At 35.6% G+C, this 25,873-nt stretch overlaps 1 protein-coding gene across 3 annotated transcripts in view; it reads left to right on the top strand.

Moving 5' to 3' along the window:
• CSMD3 (CUB and Sushi multiple domains 3) overlaps window positions 1-25,873 on the top strand; it is a 1,097,518-nt gene that overhangs the window by 341,390 nt on the left and 730,255 nt on the right. The gene's annotated exons all lie outside the window — the stretch shown is intronic.

Here is a 25,873-nt window from a genome sequence, read left to right as displayed (position 1 = left end):
TCAGATTTTTATCCCCTGAAGCCAAACAGAATCATAACAGATTCAAGAAAAAATACGTTTAATTTACTTTAAATTAGCTCTCAAAATAAATACTGTTTTACATTCATGGAATTTAAAATAAGTTAGATATTTTTAGTTCAAATTCCATATTTCTGTTATAAAACTAAGCAGACAGGGCTAACACCAGAACTGAGTGGGCACGGAAATGGAGAAGCACGTGGTATTCCAAGCTTGCAGACAGTGAGACCCAGAAGTTTCTTGTGCTCTGCTGTTTCCTTCACTGTTAGATGAGAGGACTTCCCTGGAATAGATGAGGGTTATATTTATTCTCTAAAGTGCTAGGTGTCATTGTGAGTATATGTGAAGTTTAAAATAGCCTGTTCTAATATACAAAATTAAAGCCCACTGTGAAATAAATTAAGGAACTTAAATAAAACTTATTCTATTTGGTTGTTTTGACAGGGAGGAAGGGCATAAATATCAGAAAAATCTTCTGTCTTCTCTGCTCTTCCTTCTATTTGTTTTGTTCATTTGTTTGCTTGAGACCTTTGTACTGTTTGCTTATCTCTAAAATAGCACTAACAGTGAGACCCAAATCATACCTGTCAATGTTTAAGGGTGGGTTTTTCTTGCTAGAATTTTTCCTTTCACACTTTTTCAACTCTGGATTTGCTAGCTACAAAGCCATCAATAACAGGATCAACAGTTTCAGACAGAAAATAAATTATGCTATTTTTGTTTAACATTTAAAAAAGACCCAGCTGTTTGCAGGTGTAACAGGGAACTTTCTGGCACAGGAGGCTTAGTTCTAAAAGTCTAACATGATTCTTAATTTGTATATCTAAAAAACAAAATTGCTATTGTGGAGAAGAATGTCAGTTGACTTTTCTAATCATGCACACAAAGATGATGGCTGGCCCAGTCCTAAGGGCTAGGTGTGTTTACCACATGGAAAGAAACAGGGAGTGTATGAAGACTGGTTGTAGACCTTTAAGTCAATTATCCTGCCCATTGTTGAGAAATGATGTAAAAAATGGCTCTGGGTCTCATCACTCATATTAGTAGCATTTATCTTTTTCAGGAGAACTGAAGATAAGTGGTAGGGAGTACAGGACCTGTGTTATGGGTTGAACTGTATCCCAGTGAAATTTATTTGTTGAAATCCTAAGCCCTAGAGCCTGTGAATGTGAACTTTCTTGGATGGAAATAGTGTCTTTGCAGATGATCATGTTAAAGTGAGGTCATTAGGTAGACCCTAATCCCATATGACTGTGTCCTTATAAAACAGGGAAATTTGGGCAGAGACACACACAGGCAGAATGCCTTGTGAACATGAAGGCAAAGATTGTGGTGATGCCTTTACATGCCAAGGACCACCAAGGGTTTCTAGGAAATCACCAGAAGCTAGGGGAGAGGCATGCAGCAGATTCTTTCTGACATCACACAGAAGGAACCAATACTGCTGACATCTTGATCTTAGACTTCTATCCTACAGAACTGTGAAAACAAAAAAAAAATATTTTTTTGTCATTTAAATCATTCAGTGTGTGGTACATTGTGATGGTACCCTAGCAAACTCTAATCCAAAGTGTCAGGGGACGTGATTCCTCTCCTGTACGCCAAGTAAAAATGTGGAGAGAAGAAGGTTTATTATGTGGATAAGATAATGTATAAAACATTTATCAGTTATTATAAAACTATGTGTGTCACACATAGTAAGCAGGAAATGGTGTTGCCATTGTAGGTACTGTTATTTTAGTCTTGATTTTGTTTATAATGTAATGGTCAAAATCACTGGAACCAAAGAGCTTTGCTTTGAATCCCAGCTCCACTGATTTCCAGCTGTCTGGCCTCGAACAACATACTTAAATTTTCTATACTTAATTCTCCTTATCTCTAAAATGAACATAATGTGAATGCCCACCTAATGGGAGTATGAAATTGTACCCAGGAGACCTCAGCATGGGCCTACTTTGCTCAATACAGTTTAGCTATTATTATTTTCAGTTTTCCAAATACTCACATTTGTTGTTTGACAATGAGAATTACATTCACTAAATAAGCCTTATCAATAAAGATTATTTTACTGGAGTTCACCCCAAATTTTTCACTTTATCTTCTGTAAGGCTGGAATTTTATTTAAAAAAAACAAATTTACTTCAGATAGCATTTTTTTTTTCCTGGAAACAAAATTTCACATGAGCAGTTTGTTTTAAAACTTTGGAACACCTCACTGAACAATAATTAAGGTAATAAAATTGTATTCAAAGTACCTGAGTCAATCCCTTGTAGTCAATTAGGTGTCCAGAGAAGTGTAATTATGTTTTAAACTACCAGGGTACATTTAAACCACTGAAGCAGAATGTTGCCCGGGTGATTTTAGGAAAGTGGTATATGAGATTTACTCAGGCCGTTTATTCAAGTTGAAGAGCCATATTAACTCTTTCAAATCATAAGCACACCATGTATAAACTCACATCTACCACTCTTTTCCTGGGTGCTGAATTCAGAAGAAAAAAAGTCATATAGGAAATATTTTGTGATATATTAGAAAAGCACGAAAATAAATTATAATTTTTGAATGTTTCTCCCTGCTATAAAATTTTCTGTTAATATACATGTATTTCTCTGTCCATTTTGCCTGGAACTGTGTTAATAATGTATGCAACCAAGATACAGTAAAGTAAAAACTTTGTCTTTCAAGGCTTTAAAGTATAAAAATTTCATCACTTTCCCAACTTTAAAAACTGGCACATTCTTCTTAAATCTGTATTCTGCAATTTCAGTCAGTTCTATACTATTCTGTGTTCAGTATGTATTGATAATACTGATGGCCATGTGTTTATGGTTTATTCTTTTGTCTGAAGTAATGTAATTATTGTTTTTTGGTGATACTCACACCAGAATCTTGCATTGTACTAAGGACATAGTTGACTGTGAGATGAACCAGGAATACGTACTTGTTCATACCTGAGTAATCTTTACCAATTTACCAATAATTTAATATTCTGGCAGTTAACTGAACTAATGACTTATTCAGCTAGAAGTTATACATTCAGAGAGTTTTTAAAGAGTCCTTACCTCTTCAGTAACCCATTAAAATTCTCTTCTGAAATTTTAGCCACAAATTATTAATGACATAGGTCTCCCTGTTTCCTTAAGAGCAGTTTGTGTATTTGTAGATCATTGCTTAGTAATGTTTTAGCATACTATGTGTTTAATAAATGTTTCTTGTCTTTGTATACTGCCTGATTTTATATACATATATATATATATATATATATATATATATATAGTTTTGCCAGTTAAGTGAAAATAAATTGGTTCCTAACATATAAACACAGATGAATGGAATAAAGCACTAATATATTTGAAAAGTGGAAATAGAAGTTAACACTTGAAAATTCTGATAATCCCTCAGAAAATTAAAAGATGTTTTATAGGAAGAAGTTCGCAGATAGGGATGGGAGTGGTTGAGTGATGCCTTACATATACAAAACAGGAACAATACAGTAGGAAACCACACTAGCAGCAGATAAATTATAAATTGTATAAGATGATAAATAGAAAAATAGTTTTAGCCTGATGTCAGCAACATGGTGGAGTGAAAATATACCTTTGTCTTTTCCCTTTAATCTACAACCAATAAAATATCCATGGTGCAACAAAGGTGCCTGTGCCCAAAACACCAGTACACCAGAGAATTCCACACATCTATATATCTAAAGGCGGGTAGACTGGAACACAGAGAGAAAGTGGAACCAAGAGAACAGCAGACGTGGTGCCTGTAGTCCCAGCCCTCCAACCGAACTTTACAACACTAGACACTATCACTATCTGCAGATGTCATGATTTTATATATAGAAACCCTAAAAACACCACCAAAAAACTGTTAGAAATAATAAATGAATACAGTAAAGTTTCAGGGTACAAAATCAACATACAAAGTCTGTTGTGTTTCTGTATGCTAACAGAAAGAGAAATTAAGAAAACAATCCCATTTTCAATTGAAACAACAACAAAAAATACCTAAGAATAAATTTAATCAAGGTGGTGAAAGACCTGTATACTGAAAACTGTACAGGTTTTGACATTGTTGAAAGAAATTGAAGAAGACATTGTTGAATGATTGAAGAAGCCACAAAGAAATTGAAAGATAATCTGTGTTCATGGATTGGAAGAATTACTGCTGTTAAAATGTCCATATTACCTAAAGCAATCTATAGATTCAGTGCAATCCCTTTCAAAATTCCAAGGACATTTTTCACAGAAATAGAACAAAAAATGCTAAATTTTTTATATGGAACACAAAAGACCCCAAGTAGCAAATGCAATCCTGAGAAAAAAGAACAAAGCTAGAATTATTACATTCTCTGACTTCAAACTGTATTACAAAGCCATAATAATCAAAACAGCATGGTATTGTATGCAGTGAGTGCCTGGCCTGGCACTGCATGTTGGGAGGAGTGCCTGGGAGGAGGAGGGGAAATTTTGAAGCCACTTCTGAAATTAACCTTAAAAAATCTGAGACAGAATGGCCAAGATGACAGAGTAGAAAGACCCTGAGCTAATCTCCTCTCACAAGCAGACCAAAATCACAACAATCTGCAGAATAACTATCAATGAAAAAAGACTGGGACCTACCAGAAAAGATCTTCTACAACTAGAGATACATAGAAGGAACCATGAAACAGGTAGAGCAAACTTGTGATATAATCAAATCCCATATCCCCCTGGTAGGCAATCCACAAACTAGAGAATAATTATATTGCAAAAGTTCTTCCACAGGAGTGAGTTCTGAATTCCATGTCAGGTTCCCCACCCAGGTGTCTGGCACTGGGAAGATGAACCCCCAGAGCATTTGGCTTTGAAGGCTAGCAGAGCTTAATTGCAGGAGTGCCGCAGGACTAGGGGAAATAGAGACTTAACTCTTAAAGGGTGCACACAAAATCTCACATGTCCCAGGACCCAGGGCAAAAGCAGTAATTTGATCGGAGCCTGAGCCAGACTTACCTGCTGGTTTTGGAGAGTTTCCTGGAGAGACAGGTGGCTGTGTCTTACCCTGGGGATATAGACACTGGTGGCAGACCTATTTAGGAACATTCAACCTTGCAAACACTCCTGATGGCTGCCACCTTGGCTCACTAGTGCCAAGACCTGGCCTCACCCAATAACCTGTAAACACTGGTGCTGGTACACCTCAGGCCAAATTTACTGGGTGGGGACAGAGCCCTTCCCATCAGCAGACAGGGTGCCTAAAGACTTCCTTAGCCCACACCCACTTCTGGACATGCCCTGAGACACAGCCCTGCACACGAGAGGGCCAAGACCCGGCTCCCCTACAATAAGGAAGCCTGCACAAAACTCTAGCCAGCCTCACCCACCAGGGAGCAGACACCAGAAGCAAGAAAACTACGATCCCAGAGCTGATGGAACAAGTCCACCAATGCAGTCCAGACCCTGTCCTTGGACCAGCTGGGCCCTGGTCCTGCCCACTAATAGGCCAGTGCAACCTTTGGGACACCCCAGGCCTCATATTGAGACCTGACACCCCAGGCCTCAAAAGACCGACTGTACTCTAAAAATATAAGATGCCGATGAAAGAAATCGAAGACCACACAAACAGATGGAAAGATATACCATGTTCTTGCATTGGAAGAATCAATTTTGTTAAAATGACCATACCACCTAAGGCAGTCTACAGTGCAATCTCTATTAAATTGCCAATGGCATTTTTCGCAGAACTAGAACAAAAATTTTAAAATTTGTAGAGAAACCCAAAAGAGTCCAAATAGCCAAAATAATCTTGAGAAAGAAGAACAGAGCTAGAGGACTTCAGACTATACTACAAAGCTACAGTTATCAAAACAGTATGGTATTGTCAGAAAAGCAGACACATAGATCAGTGGAACAGGATAGAAAGCCCAGAAATAAACCATTCTGTTATGGTCAATTAATCTATGACAGAGGAGGCAAGAATATACAATGGAGAAAAGACAGTCTTTTCTATAAGTGGTGCTGGAAAAACTCGACAGCTATGTGTAAAAGAATGAAACTAGAGGGGGCAGGGAAATCAGGAGTTTGGGATTAACAGATACACACTACTATATATCAAATAAACAACAAGGACCTACTGTATAGCACAGGGAAATATATTCAATATCTTGTAATAACCTATAATGGAAAAGAATCTGAAAAAGCAATATGTATATGTGTGTAACAATCACTTTGCTGTACACCTGAAAAATTGTAAATTAAATATACTTCTATTAAAAGAAAGAAAAGGATGAAACCAGAACATTTTCTAATAGTATATATAAAAATAAATTTAAAATGGATTAAAAACCTGTATGTAAGCCTGGGTACTATAAAACTCCTTGAGGAAAACATAGGCAGAACACTCTTTGACATAAATTGCAGCAATATATATTTGGATCTGCCACCTAGGGTAATGGAAATAAAAGCAAAAATGAACAAATGGGACCTAATTAAACTTAAAAGCTTTTGCAAAGCAAAGGAAACCATGAACAAAATGAAAAAACAACCTATGGAATGAGAGAAAATATTTGCAAATGATGTTTACAACAAGGGATTAAATTCCATAATATACAAACAGCTCATACAGCTCAATATATATATATATTTATATATTCAGAGTTTGTTGGTTTATTTCACCTGCTACCTGTTAACGTATGATGAGCTATTTCCACAAAAGTTCATGATTAAACTTTGAATAGGTTTCTGCTCAAACAGAATGCCTTCACATTGCCTATTTTGACTAATATATTTATACTTTAAAATAAGTACGACCTTCACACACACATATATACACATGCATGCACACACATACTTCTCTTTCTCTCCTAGATGATCATTTGTTTATGTATACACTCGGGATAAATATATGTATATGTTCATTTATTGATTATCCACCTTTTGTCAAACACTAGGCATATATGCTAGCAATGTTTAGTAAAAGATGACACAATTTCTGACCATATGGAGAGTGGTTTACATGTATTATTTTAGTATACTAAAGAGTTCAACATTTAAATAAATAAATGTACTTTCAGCAACAACGAATTTAAATAAAATCCTTAGACTCAGATGTAAATAGCTACTGATTTGAGGGCCATCTGTGCAAATATGTCACATTACAGGAGAAAAATCCCAATAGACTTTGAAAAGGGCTAAGGCCTTGCTGAACCTTCTGGCCAATATTCCTGAGAGAGGCATGGGGTAGTAGTTTTAAGTGCTGAAGTTTTGGAAACTGACAGGCCTAGATTCAAGCCCTATTTTACTAATTATTAGTCATATGTCTTTGAATAGTTAGTTAACCTATTTAAGCTTTTCTTCATCTGAAAAGGAATGGTCATAGAATTTTTCTACTTGATTTAAGTAAAAACTGTAAAAGGCACTTGACTGTCTAAACTAGGACATGTGCCTCTAAATTCATTATAGGACATCTTCCCTATCTTCATGATTGTAAGAGAGTATCCTTCTGCTTTGTTGGCACATTATTGATAGACAAGAATAAGGTAACCAGGGGTAGTAACAGACTAGAGTTGTAGTATTCCATTTTAGAGTAGGGACAGTGACTTCCATTTAGACTGGATCATTACTGAAAAATCTGGATACTGAGAGAACGTGAGGATTAAAGGGATCTAGAAAATTTCACTTATTCATCTTTCCCAGGTAAACTATTGGAGTACAAAAAGATAACCAATGCTGGAATTCTCTTTTTCCTTCCTTGCCATTTCAAGAGGAAGCAAAAACCAATCTTGGATTATTAGAAAATAAAAAAAAAAAGTTCCTTTAGGATTCAGGCCTTAACATTGACTGACCCAAATTGAGGCTGTTCTCTTTCATTAGAAATAAACAAAATGGCATTAATTCCCACCCCACCCATACCTAATTTATTATGGGATAGTGTATCAGCATTACAAAGCAGCATTTTCCTTAGTCCTGACCTGTGAGAATTTAAACCAACAGCTATTCATTTCTTCAGAGATAGTTCATGGTTTTTAGATGACCCTTGTCAACAGATTCTTTTCTTATACCATAATTTAGTCCTCTATATTAGAATCAGGAATGAAGACAGATTCTGGTTTATCCTCCCATGTGACATATGTGATTGATGTTTGTGAGTCTTGTTTTCTCAGATTTATAGTAGGAATACAAGTCCAAACATGGTATGCTATAGATTGTTCTCTGATATAGTGAAAGCTAGAATCCAAAGCACAGTTGATTTAAAAGGCTGAAGGAGGGGGAGGGATGAATTAGGAGTTTGGGATTGACAGATACACACTCCTATATATAAAATTGATAAAAAAGACCCACTGTATAGCACAGGTAACTACATTCAATATATTGTAATAAGCTGTAATGGAAAAGAATCTGAAAATGAATATATACATATATAGATAGATAGATGTGTGTGTGTGTAACAGAAACACTTTGCTGTACACCTGAAACTGACACAACATTGAAAATCAACTATATTTCAATTAATTTTTTTTTAAAGTCTGAAATTAAATGCCTTGGAAAGAATTCTGTCACTCCAACTAAAATTTGCCCTTTCTGATTGGCCAGACACATCTTTAATCTTATCTGTGTTTTAGATAGTGTATTGCATCTGTTATTTTCCTTTTTTTTTTAAACTGAAGTTCTCTACCACAGTCCCCTCCTCACTCTTTTCTTTACCCCTCTACAACAAACTATATATAGGGCCTAGACCTAATACTTAAAATCACTTTTTTCCAAGATATATGCTAAAACCTTTAAAATCCTTGAAATTCCTGTAAAATTTATGGATGAAGAACCTGAAGCTTGCCCTGTCCGTTTCATCCAGCTAGTAATCTCCAGGGCTGAGATACAAAACCTGGTTTTAACCCCCATATCACATTGCTGAAAATGAGTGTCATTTCTTCCCTAATTCATTGTATGTCTTGGACTTTCATCCCAATATACTGCAAAATAAACAGGTAAAATTTAGACTTGGCTATTCTACTGCTGATCATTACTCTATAACACAAAATACAGAACAAGATGATTTGCTTTTGTCTGGGCTTTTGGTCTTCAGACAAGAAAGAACAGAACAAAAGTCTCCATGCTTTCTAAATTTGCACATCTATCAGGAAAAAAACAATTGAGTATGCATTGCCAATATCTGTTTGCTTATTTGTTTATTCATTTATAAAGTATATATGTATATATACAAATATTTAATATATTATTATATATAATATACAGCAACATAGTATATATTATAAAATGTAACCATAATATAGAGTATTGACTACATAATATATACCAATACTAATAAATCATATGCATTTCACACCTGATATGGAGACTACTGATTCTAAATTTTATGAACTTAATTCATAACTTCAGCTACTCATTCTGTAATATCTCCTAACTCTTTGTGACATCATAATGGAGGGTTTGAAGGAATGTATTATAGAAACCAGATAAAGTAATAACAGGCTATTTTTGTCCCTCATCCCATGTCTCTTATTTGGACTTTAATGACATGAAACAACTTTTTGATGTACTTGGAACTTAAAATAGCAAGATACATTTTTTCTAGATAGTTTTATGGTTTTCTTGTTACAAACTAAGGGTGACCTAAGAAACAACATATCCAGCTACTTTTTATTGCCAAAGAAAATAGCTTATTAAAATCTAAACAAGCCCAAAGCACTATGTTTGGTATATATTTATGGATACCTAATTAATTTATATCCAAAAACTTTAGATCACCAATTATATATTTGTGTATTTTTCACTAATTTATTGTGGAAGATACAGCAGGAAATCACATAGCTTAGAAATAATCATTGTATGGATACTTTATTAAACATAGTGAGCTGTACAACTTTAAAAAGCATCCCAGGGCCTCCCTGGTGACGCAAGTGGTTGAGAGTCCGCCTGCCGATGCAGGGGATACGGGTTCGTGCCCCGGTCTGGGAGGATCCCATATGCCGCGGAGCGGCTGGGCCCGTGAGCCATGGCCGCTGAGCCTGCGCGTCCGGAGCCTGCGCGTCCGGAGCCTGTGCTCCGCAACGGGGGAGGCCACAACGGTGAGAGGCCCGCATACCGCAAAAAAAAAAAAAAAAAAAAGCATCCCAGCTGAACTTATGGTGGCTCTGCTCTATGGTACATAATTTTGTCATGTCAAACAACATTTCGTCTGTATAATAGAGTACATCCAGAATATTTTCTAGACTTGCAGAGGTGGGATGTCCTTAGTGATAAACTACTAAACTTCCTCTTCCAAAGTAAAGGGAAAAAATTACTAATCTTTGAATTGTTCCAATTCCATGGCTAACCAAGCTAGTAACCTCCTATCACTAAATATGGTTGTGAAGAGATGTGTAAATTCTCACAAGCTGGACCAGGAGGCTCCAGCTCACCAGAGGATGACTTTATCTTGTTCGTTTATTAAATACCCTTTACTAGTTTCCTTGATAACTTAGTTTTATCCTGTGGTATTATTGATAAGAGTATCATATACTTTTGAAGAGTAAGGTAGAGCTTAAGTAATTCAATTAAAAAGAAATATGTCTTTTTAAAGAATCTCAAGTTTTGTGTAACTTGTTTATTATTTCCTTATGGGGTGCTTGCTCTGTAAACATGTTAAGTAGATTATACATTAAGCAAAGTGAAACAAAAAAGAACAAAACAATTTATACATATTTTTTAGCAAAATGAAAAAATAGGAACTTGTTTATGCATACTAATTGTATTCATAAATTTATTTTTAATTTAATCCACCATTTCAAGGACTAAGTAATTATCTAAGCTACTTAACAGTGTTTGAGGATGAAGACAAGGCAAATGGTATAATGTAAAACTATGGAAGTGATTTTTGTTTGTTTGTTTGTTTGTTTGCGGTACAAAGGCCTCTCACTGCTGTGGCCTTTCCCATTGTGGAGCACAGGCCCCGGACGCGCAGGCTCAGCGGCCATGGCTCACGGGCCCAGCCACTCCGCGGCATGTGGGATCTTCCCAAACTGGGGCACAAACCCGTGTCCCTTGCATCGGCAGGCAGACTCTCAACCACTGCACCACCAGGGAAGCCCTGGAAGTGATTTTAAAATATACTGATTAAAATAAGCCTCTACCATTATAGTTATAATGAATAATATCATTTAAGCAATGAATTTAGGTAAGTCCTTTAATATATTACAACATGTAACAGTACTTAACAGCCTATTCATATACCATTTCAATTAATACTTATTACAATATTATATTTAAAAGTCTACAAACATAAATTAGACCTAAAGGAAGTAGGATATCTTCAACTGAACAAACTCAGTGGAAGAATGGTGGGTTTGTAAGCAATTCTTTCCAATAAATAGGTGAAAATGCTGTGACATGGATCAGTAGTTTGCAGACTGATTTATTGAGAACAGCAGGTGGCTAACAACCAAACTTATAAGATGGTGTCCCTGAACAGTGTGCTTGTTTTCTAGGTCAGGGTTTTGATTTTCAAAGGAAACCAAGTGTATAAATAGTGATTCCGACATGGATTGAGTTGCATTTTCATCACCAAACTAAATCTGACAATGCAGAAAACAAAACATGTGTTAAATATAGAGCATGCTATTTTTAGTATAAAATGTAACATGTATTTTAAATCAGTAGAGTTTTCAAATGAATATCCATGAAGTGAAGATATGCTTTGACTAAATAACTTATAGCCTCACAGCAATGACAATATCAGTTGGACAAAAAGTATGATGGAAGAAGGCAGAATATTCTATCCTTATTGTACAAATTGAAAAGATTTTAGAAAATCTGAATTCTAATTTCAGTTTATCACTGTAGGGTATATAGCTTTGTTTTCATTTGTCTTTTTCTAGTCAGATTTATGTAAACAGTCAAAATTATTATTCAAATTATTTCTTACTTGTAAGTTGGCCTTTAACAATATGACAATCAGAAGCCACTAAATCTGTAATAAAGTATACCTCCTTTCATATATATGTATGTAAACCACCTCCAAAAGCAGAAAATACTTTTGTGTAGCTTCAGATGAATTCAGTGAATACAACTTTGCAAAACAAATTCACAGACCATAGGTTTGGGAATTAGTGCAAATATGTATATATGTTTCTTGAAGAAATGTCAGTGAATAAACAGTGAAAGTTATTTGTATGAAAACAATTTGGATGCTTTGGGACAACTTAATAAGGATGGATCACTGAAAATTTCTATAAACTGAGTATGGACAAGATACCTTTAAAGGTAGGAATACAATAACTGAAAATTGTTAAAAGTAGAAAACAATAGAAAAATAGTAAAAATAATAATATTAAAGGGAAGCATTTTAAAACTGAGATTGTTTAATAGGTGTATTTAATTATTATTCAATTTTAAATAAATTGGAATGGTAAGGAATTGTGTATCCTGAATTTTATATAAAGAATATATAAGAAGTTAATTACAATTGTAATTATTAGATATCTACTTAAAGGGAAAATTCTTGGGTTTATATCAGGAGATCAGTGAATGAGTATACATCTACATATCTTAAGATAAACTATTTAAAGTTTTTGTTGATCCTTTTACAGAGTATTTGATACCCTGCTCACTAACTTTTCATTCACGTGTCCCAATGATATTGAATAAATGTGCTTCCACTATAAAACATGAACATAATTCTAGAGGTATAAATTCTAGAGCTATAGGAATCAAATATCAAAAATACATGGGGAACTAAACCAGCTGTTAAAAATTAAAAGAACTTTATGAGAAAAGTCCATTTGAAATATGTGAACAGTTAATTCCATCTATTTCTTTCCCGTCAGTTACAAAATACAGGAAAATATGTTTGTTTTTCTGTCTCAGCCTCATATTTCCTTTCCTCCTGTAATTCCACGTCATGTTCCTAGGACTTAACTCGCAAACTCACAAGTTTGCTCTGCATTGTGATTCAAACAGTTATCTTGGATGACTTTAGTATCCATGTGGATGATGGTCCCTCTAACACTCCAGTACAGTCTGTTTGACACTAAAGTTCATCCTGTACATAAAGCTGATGCAGAAACCTCTGAAGTAAGGAAGGTTTTTCAGGGATACCTTCCAAAACTCAAGAATAGTGAGACCATAAAGGAACTGAGGAGAAGCTGACAGAGAGTTGAAAAGAAATAATAGTTATGGCCTTACGGAAGAGAAGAGAAGGAGTTGTTTTCCAGGGGGCCAAGTGCACATTTTCTGCATTATCATTTGGTACAACCTCCTTTTCTTCCTTATCCATTTTTTTAAAAACAAATATAATGATGTTTCTTTATAATATGTAGTACTTCTTTAAAATACATGAATACCCTAGCTTAAAATCAAAGATTTTAAATAGGCACAAATAGGTGAGAGAAGTATCACAATTTTTTCTATGGTTTAATTGTATTTTGTCACCAGTTAAGTAAGCTCAGGTTTATGGTATTCTGTTCCAAGGACCTGCAGCCCTCAGAGTCCCACATAAACCTTGGCAAGAAAACAAGGCCCTGTAGTCTTTAGAACCAACTGCTAGGTTAATTACCCTTAATTAACTTGTATATCTTATTAAAAGCAAAAAAGTATTACACTTAACTCTATCTTATGCTGAGTCCCTAGCTGCTTCCGAGAAATGGATTCTGTTTTCCTCTGAAGTTCAAATAGAAAGTTCCTGTTTCTGTTTCCAACTCAAATGTTGCCAGTAGAAACCTGGAAGTAAAGATGATAGCCCATATCTAAATCCCTGTCTCTCTTTCTTCTTTGTTCTCTGTAAATCAGACTTTTTAAAGAATAACTGGTGTTTCCAAAGTGATTTGTGGTTCTAAAACTCAAGTTAGCAAGTAATACCTTCATCTCCCATATAGCTAGTCTCAGGTTCTTTTAAATGTTTCAGCCAATAGCCACTTTTAGAATTTAATAAGAGACAAAGGAATTTCAAATACAATTTTAAGTAGTAGTTTTCTTCTAGTGAATCAGTAGTTAGCAAAAATATCTGCAGGGAAAATTGTATCTAATTTATATGTTAGCATTTATTGTCCTGAAACAAAGGCAGTATCTAAAAAGTAGGAGGGGAAATGGGTAGACTGGAGACTGTGGAAGTAGGATTCAGTAATTGAAGGACAGCTGTTATCAGGGCACTATGATTAGACAGTTACGTATGAAGGCCAAATCAGAAACAAATCTTTCCATTTGCCAAGTGCTAGATTTATGTCTCAAAACATAAATCTAATAGACTTTGTTTCATGCAGTGATGGGAATGTAAATTTTGGCTTATATAATCTGACAGAATAAAATCATCTAATTTGCTATGAGTTGCCTAGAGAGATGGACCTTTGTGCTTTTATTGTTAATTTATAAACTGTTTAGATTTTTAACCATTGCGAATGTCTCTGGGGATCATGAGTAGACTCTGTGCTATGTATTGTAAAACACTAATGTTGCTCTGTGTAATTTCTTGAATAAATTTGCTAATTTCCAGGTGATTATAACCCTGCTTACCTTTCACTATGCTAGCTATAATGTAATTAGTTAGTTATTAATCAGGAATACTTATAAATCATTTATTGAAGTTTATATTATCTCCAATATGCTTTTCTTAAACTTTGAGTGTGTAGAATTTTTTTGTAGGTGGTATTGAATTTTTAAATTAAAAACCGACCATAGAGCAAAAGTGTAATTTTGGCTCATTCAGTATTTTCAAATAAGTGAAGCCTTGAGAAGATACTGGATTACAGGTATCAGTAAGGAAGCTGCTTCTTTAGATTTATAAAATTATTTTAATTAAAGTAGAAAGAGTACCTAAGGGAACATTTGACTATAAAATTGTAATATAAATATTTCCATGTTTATTTTTTATTCAACTCAGCATCTTTAAGCATATCATTTTAGTAGTGCATGTTTTTAACATAGGGATTGGAATGGAAACAGATGAATTGACATATTCCAGATCATATATCAGTATTAGACAAACTGAACTTAACTCAAGGGATTTATTTCCAATATTCTCTCTGTTATCCTGGATTAGAGGTTAAGTTTTTTCCTTGTTGGTTTGAAAGAAAAAAACACTCACAGACTGATGAAAATTTTAATATGTTACAAAAAATGTTTTACAAACATAATAATTGAATTTTATTTAAAGTATAGCTATTTCATTAAATTTTTAACTGGAAATATTTAAAGCTCAGGCGATACTCTAATGCAACACAGAATACCTGATTTTCTAAACTGGCTAATGTTCAGAGGAAAGTAGTTTACTAATTAAAAATAACAATAAAAACAAAATTAGATCATGATTTTCAAGTTTTCCTGATAAAAAGTCATGAAATTTATTTAAAAGAAGGTTGTGGGGCTTCCCTGGTGACGCAGTGGTTGAGAGTCTGCCTGCCGATGCAGGGGACACGGGTTCGTGCCCCGGCCCGGGAAGATCCCACATGCCGTGGAGCGGCTGGGCCCATGAGCCTTGGCCGCTGAGCCTGCGCGTCTGGAGCCTGTGCTCCGCAACGGGAGAGGCCGCAACAGTGAGAGGCCAGCGTACTGCAAAAAAAAAAAAAAAAAGAAGGTTGTGTACCCAATAATGTGAATTTTCAATGGAATTTTAATATTTTAATTAAAATATTTCCATATCAATAAAAGTATTCATTTTACCAAGAACAGTGAGTTCAATTTAAAGAAATCCCTATCAACTCATTAAAATAGTCCCCTTAACAGGTAAACATGGATGAGATTTTTCTTTAGTGATTCCATAATAGGAAAATCAAAATGTTTGAAGAAATTCTATTAAGTTTTTACTTAAGATGTGTTGACACAATGCATATTACTGTTTAGTTCATTACTTCAGCTATCAAACAAAATGAGCACTGTTTTATTAAAAAAAAAAAAAGTTTCACATCCTAGACACTCAGCCTTGGAGTACTTAATTCTGTTCACTCCTCTGCATCTAAAAGTAGTTTTGAAGTAGTTATTATATATGTATGTAGGAGGATACAATTTTTAAAAACTTTCTATTTTAGTTATGAAATATTGGATTCTTGGCTGTTGTCATATGTATTTTCTTTCATCTTTATTAACATTACTTATAACTGAAAATGCTCTTATGGCTATTTCTAATGAAATTATTTATTGATAACTTCATTGTGTCTTTTCTAATTTATGATTTGAGTAATAGTACATGATAATTATATGGCCAAAATTATAGTTCCATAAATATTTATGAATTGTTATTGATCCATGTTCTGGTAACTTCTAGATTATAGAGAACCTCACTTTGTTGTCACAGAATGCCTGATGGACGTAGATTTTTTTGACTGAAACAGAACACCTAAATTTTCTTTTTAAAGTATAAATTGATGTTAAAGTTTCTATTCAATTGAATTTTAAGAAATTCATTTAAATTGGATTCTATACTACTCTGCAGTTCTAAGATAGATTGGTGATCAAGATAGACAAAGTCTCTGCTTGCATGGATCTGATACTCTAAAGGAAGGGCTTCTGAAATTACTAAATTAGTAAATAAAAGAACCAGCTCAAAAACTGAAAAAAAATGTGAATATTAAGGTAGCATCATGTGCTAGAGTGGGGAGGGCCTGATATGGATCAACCTAGTACAGTCATATGAGGAATAAACTCTTGATTGAATAATGAAAGAGGAGGTTAGGTAACCAGAGGACCATCTGGAGAAATGGCATTCCAAACTTAGCAAATGTTAAGTGCAAAGGCCCTGTGGTGGCAAAGAATTTCCCATGTTTAAGGAAAAAGAAATGTCAGCGTGGCTAGAGTGTACTGAAGATAAAGTTGCTTCGTGTGAGATGAGCAAGGAGGGTGGACAAAGACCGGAATTTCCAGGCTTTCTGAGGCCTGCATAAAGAGTCCAAATTTAATTCAAGTTTAATGAAAAGTTAAGCATGGTGGTAATATGTAGGTTGGAAAAAGAACAGTTTGGCTACCGGATAAGGAGCAGTTTGTTGGAATGCTCAGTAGAATCAAAAGAAGACACTACTGCAGGGTCTATGTGAGACCATGGGGACCTGGCTATTATGATAAGAGCAGCAGTAAAAATAATGAACAAATTTAAGATGGATTTTAGAGGCAGAAGAAGATTTGCAAATGGATTGGGTTTCTGAGAGTGAGGAGAATAGAGAATTAAAAGATGACACTTAAATGTTTGAGCAACTCGTGTGTTGGTGCCATTTGACATGATGTATTGAAGAACAGAGGAAAAACATACTTGTGAAGGGGACACCAAAAATTCTGACTTTTAAGTTTGAGACACCTATTTGAAACCCAAGTGGGGATATTGAGTAGAAAATTTGGGTATATTAGGTAGCATTGAGAAACAAGCAGCACAGCAAAATGGCCGAGCCAAGCAGTGGAGAGTTGTACACTACCACGTGTCTGGCAGGCAGAACGCCTGGCAGCCAAACCTCATTCCCGTGAGCGTCGGAGAAGAGTTGCAGCTGTCAGGATGAGTTCTGGAAGCTGGTCTAGTTCTACGCTGCCTCCGTGGCTCACAGTGTGAAGAAGAAGAAAGAAAAATGGTCTCAAGGTAGAGCCACTAGCCCCCAGGACAGCAAACCAAGACTTAATTGCAGTTTCAGCCTGTCTCAGGAACAGAATTTCTGAAATTGCTTATCAGCACTAGAGAAATTCTTTTCCATTATAGGTTATTACAAGATACTGAATGTAGTTCCCTGTGCTATACACTGTGTGGCTTGACAGGGTCTTGGTGCTCTGGCCGGGTGTCAGGCCTGAGCCTCTGAGGTGGGAGAGCCAAGTGCAGGATACTGTTCCACCAGAAACCTCCCTGCCCCTCATAATATCAAATGGCAAAAACCCTCCCAGTGACCTCAATGCTCTCAATGCTCTCAATGCTAAGATCCAGCTCCACTCAACGACCAGCAAGCTCCAGTGCTGGACACCCCATGCCAAACAACTAGCAAGACAGGAACATAACCCCACCCATTAGTGGAGAGGCTGCCTAAAATCATAATAAGTTCACAGACACCCCAAAACACACCACCGGAGGCAGTCCTGCCTACCAGAAAGACAGGATCCAACCTCATCCACCAGAACACAGGCACCAGTCCCCTCCACCAGGAATCCTGCACAACCCACTGAACCAACTTTACCCACTGGGGGCAGACACCAAAAACAATGGGAGCTACGAACCTGCAGCCTGTGAAAAGCAGACCTCAAACACAGTAAGTTAAGCAAAATGGGAAGACATAGAAATACACAGCAGATGAAGGGGCAAGGTAAAAACCCACCAGACCAAACAAATGAAGAGGAAATAGGCAGTCTAGCTGAAAAAGAATTCAGAGTAATGATAGTAAAGATGATCCAAAATCTTGGAAATAGAATGGAGAAAATACAAGGACCTAGAAGAACTAACCAGCAAACAAACAATGATGAACAACACAATAAATGAAGAAATCAATAGCAGAATAACTGAGACAGAAGAATGGATAAGTGACCTGGAAGATAAATAGTGGAAATCACTACCACAGAGCAGAATAAAGAAAAAAAATGAAAAGAATTGAGGACAGTCTCAGAGACCTCTGGGACAACATTAAACACACCAACATTCGAATTTTAGGGGTCCCAGAAGAAGAGAAAAAGAAAGGGACTGAGAAAATATTTGAAGAGATTATAGTTGAAAACTTCCCTAACATGGGAAAGGAAATAGTCAAGTCCAGGAAGTGCAGAGAGTCCATACAGGATAAATCCAAGGAGAAACACATCAAGAAAACTATCAAAAATTAAATACAAAGAAAAAATATTAAAAGCAGCAAGGGGTTAACAACAAATAACATACAAGGGAATCCCCATATGGTTAACAGCTGACCTTTCAGCAGAAACTCTGCAAGCCAGAAGGGAATGGTAGGACATATTTAAAGGGATGAAAGGGAAAAAACTACAACCAAGATTACTCTACCCTGCAAGTATCTCATTCAGATTCAACAGAGAAATTAAAACATTTACAGACAAGCAAAACCTAAGAGAATTAAGCACCACCAAACCAGTTTTACAACAAATGCTAAAGGAACTTCTCTAGACAGGAAACACAGGAGAAGGAAAAGACCTACAATAACAAACCCAAAACAATTAAGAAAATGGTAATAGGAACATACATATAGATAATTACCTGAAATGTAAATGGGTTAAATGCTCCAACCAAAAGACATAGACTGGCTGAATGGAAGCAAAAACAAGACCCGTATATACGCTGTCTACAAGAGACCCACTTCAGACCTAGGGACACATACAGACTGAAAGTGAGGGGATGGAAAAAGATATTCCACGCAAATGGGAATCAAAAGAAAGCTGGAGTAGCAATTCTCATATCAGACAAAATAGACTTTAAAATAAAGACTAAGGGCTTCCCTGGTGGCACAGTGGTTGAGAGTCCACCTGCCGATCCAGGGGACACGGGTTTGTGCCCCGGTCCGGGAGGATTCCACATGCCACAGAATGGCTGGGCGTGTGAGCTATGGCCGCTGAGCCTGTGCATCCGTAGCCTGTGCTCCACAACGGGAGAGGCCACAACAGTGAGAGGCCTGTGTACCACAAAAAAAATAATAAATAAAATAAAAATAAAGACTACTACAAGAGAGAAGGACACTACATAATGATCAAGGGTTCCGTTTAAGAAGAAGATATGACAATTGTAAATATTTATGCACCCAACATAAGAGTACCTTAAAACATAAGGCAAATGCTAACAGCCATAAAAGGGGAAATTGACAGTAACAAAAATAGTAGAGGGGGCTTCCTTGGTGGCGCAGTGGTTGGGAGTCCGCCTGCCGGTGCGGGGGACACGGGTTCGTGCCCCGGTCTGGGAGGATGCCACATGCCGCGGAGCCGCTGGGCCCGTGAGCCATGGCCGCTGAGGCTGCGTGTCCGGAGCCTGTGCTCCACAGCGGGAGAGGCCACAGCAGTGAGAGGCCCGCGTACCACAAAAAAAAAAAAAAAAAAAAAAATAGTAGAGGGCTTTAACATCCCACTTTCACCAATGGACAGATAATCCAAAATGACAGTAAATAAGGAAACACAAGCTTTAAATGACACATTAGACAAGATGGACTTAATTCATATTTATAAGACATTCCATCCAAAAACAACAGAATGCATTTTCTTCTCAAATGCTCATGGAACATTCTCCAGGATAGATCATATCCTGGGTCACAAATCAAGCCTTGGTAAACTTAAGAAAATTGAAATCATACCAAGTATCTTTTCCAACCACAACACTGTGAGACTAGATATCAATTACAGGGAAAAAAAACTGTAAAAAATACAAACATATAGAGGCTAATCAATACGCTACTAAATAACCAAGAAGTCACTGAAGAAATCAAAGAGGAAATCAAAGAATACCTAGAAAAAAATGACAGTGAAAACACGAAGATCCAAAACCTATGGGATGCAGCAAAAGCAGTTCTAAGAGGGAAGCTTATACCAATACAATCCTACCTCAATAAACAAGAAACATCTCAAATAAACAGCCTAACCTTACACCTAAAGCAATTAGAGAAAAAGAAGAAAGAAACCCCAAAGTTAGCAGAAGGAAAGAAATCATAAAGATCAGATCATAAATAAATGGAAAAGAAAATAAGGAAACCATAACAAAAATCAATAAAACTAAAAGCTTGTTCTTTGAGAAGATAAACAAAATTGATAAACCATTAGCCAGACTCATCAAGAAAAAAAGGGAGAAGACTCAAATCAACAGAATTAGAAATGAAAAAGGAGAGGTAACAACTGTCACTGAAGAAATACAAAGGATCATGAGAGATTACTACAAGAAACTATATGCCAATAAAATGGACAACCTGGAAGAAATCGATAAATTCTTAGAAAAACACAACCTTCCACGACTGAACCAGGAAGAAATGTAAAGTATGAACAGACTAATCACAAGTACTGATATTGGAACTGTTATTAAAAAACTCCCAACAAACAAAAGTCTAGGACCAGATGGCTTCACAGGCAAATTCTATCAAACATTTAGAGAACAGCTAACAACTGTCCTTCTCAAACTCTTCCAAAATATAGCAGAGGGAGGAACACTGCCAAACTCATTCTGTGAGGCCACCAGTACCCTGATACCAAAATCAAAGAAGTCACAAAAAAAGAAAACTACAGGCCTTATCACTGATGAGCAAAGATGCAAAAATCCTCAACAACATACTAGCAGATAGAATCCAACAGCACATTAAAAGGATCAGGTACCATGATCAAGTGGGTTGTATCCCAGGAATGCAAGGATTCCTCAATATACTCAAATCAGTCAATGTGATACACCATATTAACAAATTGAACAATAAAAAACATATGATAATCTCAATAGATGCAGAAAAAGCTTTTGACAAAATTCAAAACCTGTTTATGATAAAAACCCTCTAGAAAGTAGGCATAGAGGGAACTTACGTCAACATAATAAAGGCCATATATGACAGACCCACAGCCAACATCATTCTCAATGGTGAAAAACTGAAACCATTTCCACTAAGATCAGGAACAAGACAAGGTTGCCCACTCTCACCACTATTATTCAACATAGTTTTGGAAGTTTTAGCTACAGCAATCAAAGAAGAAAAAGAAATAAAAGGAATCCAAATCAGTAAAGAAGTAAAGCTGTCACTGTTTGCAGATGACATGGTACTATACATAGAGAATCCTAAAGAGTCTACCAGAAAACTACTAGAGCTAATCAATGAATTTGGTAAAGTAGCAGGATACAGAATTAATGCACAGAAATCTCTTGCATTCCTATACAGTAATGATGAAAAATCTAAAGAGAAATCAAGGAAACACTCCCATTTACCATTGCAACAAAAAGAATAAAATACCTAGGAATAAACCTACCTAAGGAGACAAAAGACCTATATGCAGAAAACTATAAGACACTGATGAAAGAAATTAAAGATGATACAAACAGATGGAGAGATATACCATGTTCTTGGATTGGAAGAATCAACATTGTGAAAATGACTATACTACCGAAAGCAATCTACAGATTCAATGCAATCCCTATCAAGCTATCAATGACATTTTTCACAGAACTAGAACCAAAAATTTCACAATTTGTATGGTAACACAAAACACCCCGAATAGCCAAAGGAATCTTGAGAAAGCAAAACGGAGCTGGAGGAATCAGGCTCCCTGACTTCAAACTATACTACAAAGCTACAGTAATCAAGACAGTATGGTACGGCCACAAAAACAGAAATATAGATCAATGGAACAGGATAGAAAACCCATAGATAAACCCATGCACATGTGGTCATCTTATATTTGATAAGGGAGGCAATAATATACAATGGAGAAAAGAGAGCTTCTTCAAAAAGTGGTGCTGGGAAAACTGGACAGCTACATGTAAAAGAATGAAATTAGAAAACTCCCTAACACCATACACAGAAGTAAACTCAAAATGGTTTAAAGACCTAAATGTAAGGCCAGGCACTATAAAACTCTTAAGAGGAAAGCATAGGCAGAATACTCTATGACAGGCGTCAGGCAGGTGATTATTTGAAAAAGCATGGGTTTAGGTTTGACTCTCTCTATAGGTACTGAAGATGAGGTAAAACAGATCATTAGATTTGACTGATCTTAGGGAACTGGACAGATTGAAAAATAGATGTTAGATCCACCAAAGATGACACCTGTTGTTGCGAACGCTAATTTTGAGAAAGTTGAGAACCAGAGTCAACAGATGACAGCAATGAGTATCTGTCAAGAGAGTTATAAAACAAAGGCATTAAGTTCAGAGTAGTTCTAGGGACTTTTGAAAAAAATGGTAAAGACCTCTGATTCTCTCAGGATTCTTACACTTAATTGATTTTTAAAAAAATCTTGTAAGGGTTATGATCATGTTCTCTAAGGTCCTATTTGTAAAAGAAAATGTTGCATTATTTTTATCTATCAATTTATTATTTCGTTACTATTTCTGTGGAAAATGATGTAAATAAAAGTAAATTTAGCAAAGATTAATTATGGCCAGTTACACTGTATTATTTTCAGTATTCTATATGGAATATGCAATGAAATTTTATATCATTAATTTACAGTGTTCATTCAGATTTATTAATTACACAAAAGCCATGTCTTAAATTCTTTTTGGGTACAAATAACTGTTGTAGGATACAGATTTATGACATTTATCATTCTGATTATTTTCATTGATTTAATTCTCCTAAAATCCAGTATAGTAATTTGTGACATATAATCATGAGTATGGCTATTTCGAGTGTAAAATAGAGAAGGTAATAATATACCAATTGAAACCTCATTTCTAGACATTCTTACAGGTTACTCTTTTTTTTTTTTTTTACATCATCTGCCGCCTTCTGAAATTATCTCACTCATTTGTTTATGTTACCTTCTTTATTTGTAAGACCACAGATCTTGTATGTGTTGTTTACAATTATATTTCCAACCCTTAGCATCAATATTTGTCATGTAGTAAGTGTTCAATAAATAATTGTTGAGTATACTTAATCTTTTCAGTACCAAGGGGTGATTCTCACTGGCTTTATACTAGAATGAATCCATATTGCCTGCCTTCAAATGACCATAGTAATGTCATATAGGATTAACAGTGATTTATATTTATGAAATATCTCCTTTAGTATTTAAGAAAGTAATTATCTCAATTAGTTTAATGGAATCTTTCTAGTTGGCACATATTCTTAGTCTCCATTTCTCATACCTCCTGATAACATGTGAAATGTGTTGCAGATATATGTAACTTCATTTACTAGATTGCTCTATATGCCACAAAGTCATACTGTGTAAATCATGTTTAAATAGTGAGCAATATTAAGTTACCACAGTCAGGAAAGTCCGTGTGATTCCCTTATAACCAGTGAAGCTATGTTCATTCTCTGGTGGCAAATGAGTCTTTGGTGCACTTGCTTTCTATTTCTAGTTCAGTGTCTTGGCTTATCTGCACTTATGCTTCATGAGAATAAGCACTGAGGCTGTCAGGAATATCCTCTTAGTTCCACCTCAGTTGAATTGCCATTTTTGCTCCACCTCATGTACATTGTGTTTCTAGCTGCTGCTGCTGTAACATCTTCAGTTCAGTCTTTCTCAATTCCTGAAGGTGAACTCAGATTAAAAACTATAGTTCCATAGTAGCTATTACTTGCTTTTACTACACTCTCTTACTGAAATTATCTTTGATGTTCCTGAGAAAGATGGAAAGTTTATCCTTTTCATTGTCTGTTTCATCTTCTTTCCTCTCACACTTTTCGTGATGTCCTTGTTGAATTGCTTCTCATCTGTTGGATTTTTTAAGGACCATTCTCCAAACCCTGTTCTTTAGTCTTTTACAACCATTCATGTATTATACTCTCATTACATTTAGAAATGTGTGCAGCCTGTCAGAAATAATTTAAATTTTTCCTAATGGATGTTTATGCTCATTGAATCGGGGAATTGAAGAGAATCAAATTGTAAATCAAAATCTGGCATGAAACATGCTGCTGTACTGAAAATATAACTGTACCAAATCCAAGTTTTGTTTTCTTTTTTTCATTGAATTGCTGTCTGAACCAAACCTACCAACAAGCAAACAAAAGTAAAGATAACCTGGATACTGCATTTTCTGAAAGTAATGAAGTAAATTTTTAAAACTTGAGTTTTAAAATTATGCAGGTATGTTATATGTCTGTCTTTACTCAATTCAGATATGAAAAAAACAGGCGGCTTGACTAGTAAACAGTCACCCCTATGAAAAGAGGAAATAAGGCATTGATGGGGAAAAATTAAAGAAAATTCATTCCAAAGCTGGTGGAGAAATGAGAACTATATGGGATAGAACCCAACTTGTTCATGTTAGAATCCAAAAAAATTGGATTACACAGTAATGTTGCCAAGCGCATTCTATTCATTCATGGGCACAATGATAAAATAAATGTGAATTCATATTTTTATGCTATAGCAGGTGGTCATCCACTAAAAGTGATGGCTAGCTCCCAAATATCCTAGGAAAAGTGAGTTTTAGGAAATAAAGGGGGAGGATGTAGGATAAAGGGTTTTTGCATCACTGTGTCTACACCTGCTGATTACATGTGCAGGGATGGATATTCCAATCTCCCCTACCTGTCCCCTAGAATGAATGACTGCCAAGCACTGAGAGAAGAAATCACCTCCCCCAACACACACACACACACACACACACACGCACACACCCCAGCTGTCTAGTTTGCCTTCCTATGAAGAAAAGTGTAAGCTTTGAAGAATGGGAAAGATATGTCATATACTGGTTATTAGGAAACCTTATTCTAAAACTCTCTTTCATGATGTAATAGTCTTTTGAGAGTATTTTACCTTGGCTTTACAACACACACCTAGTATTTAAATGGTTAGGTATATAGGGGTGGTATTCCTTTGTTGAATTAAATCAGCAAAACTACTTTGCTGGAAATGTTCAAAACATTATAGAGCAAGAGAGTTATTTTGTCTATTAATTATGACCAGTATCTGGGGCATAGTTTAAAATTTTTGCTTTAAGGAGATTATGTAGTGTTACCTTCGTGACTAGATATGGGGTGACTGTATATCCAAAATACAGTCTGTTTTCTGTCTATCAGTTGGAGCAGACTTCCAGTGCCTTATAGAAGTATGCATTATAATGAGAGCTAATCATTAAATTTACAATATTGTGAAATTACATTAAAATAGTGCTTGTTATATGAATTGAAATTGTAAAATCTTACATTGAATGTGAAATGCTGAAAATATCTTAAATGGAAAAAAGTATATCAACTGCTTTAAAGTCTCTGTTTTGTAACTATATTGATACATACATGGGTTATGCTGTGACCAGCACTGTCAGCTCAGCAGCCATTATGTTTATTATTGTCTA

Source organism: Mesoplodon densirostris, chromosome 13 (genome assembly GCF_025265405.1).
Source record: "Mesoplodon densirostris isolate mMesDen1 chromosome 13, mMesDen1 primary haplotype, whole genome shotgun sequence".
Taxonomy (NCBI): Eukaryota; Metazoa; Chordata; class Mammalia; order Artiodactyla; family Ziphiidae; genus Mesoplodon; species Mesoplodon densirostris.
Note: the sequence above shows the minus strand (reverse complement) of the source record. Positions and strands in the feature narration are given on the sequence as shown.